Source organism: Pyxicephalus adspersus, chromosome 6 (genome assembly GCF_032062135.1).
Source record: "Pyxicephalus adspersus chromosome 6, UCB_Pads_2.0, whole genome shotgun sequence".
Lineage (NCBI taxonomy): Eukaryota > Metazoa > Chordata > Amphibia > Anura > Pyxicephalidae > Pyxicephalus > Pyxicephalus adspersus.
In genome coordinates this window covers 8424514-8425036 of record NC_092863.1, presented here as the reverse complement: position 1 = coordinate 8425036, position 523 = coordinate 8424514, and positions in this window count along the sequence as shown.

Below are 523 nucleotides of genomic sequence, written 5' to 3'. Positions count from 1 at the left end.
AGTGAGCAATCTTATCTTTTTTCTATTTGCAGATAGCCAAGAAAAAAAAACAAAGAAACCAGAGAAGAGAATACCAAAAGATGGCTATACAAGAAATGAACGGCTTATTTTTTATCTGGAAACAACTTGAAATAATAGCCATAATTTTTTTCTACATGCATTTCTTTGTTCAAGATTTCTACTCCACAGCATCACACATTTCCAGCCTGTCCAGTATACTTCCTCAGTCATTATGATGTTCAGCCAAAACATTTTTAATCTTGGAAAGCAAATGCATGCAACAGAAAAGATGACTGTTGCCGTTCTTCAACATCCACTTGGCCAGAAATTTTTCTGATCACCAATATTTTGCTGTTTCAGTACAACAAGAAAACTAGCAACACACTTGGGACAAGGCACATTCAATGTAACAAAATTCTCTTTTAAACCTTTAAAATATCAAAGCCAAAAGTGTTTCAGTGTTTAGGTTTTGGATGGCATTTTCCTTCAAATTTAAACAAAAAAATTTCACACAAAAAGACCA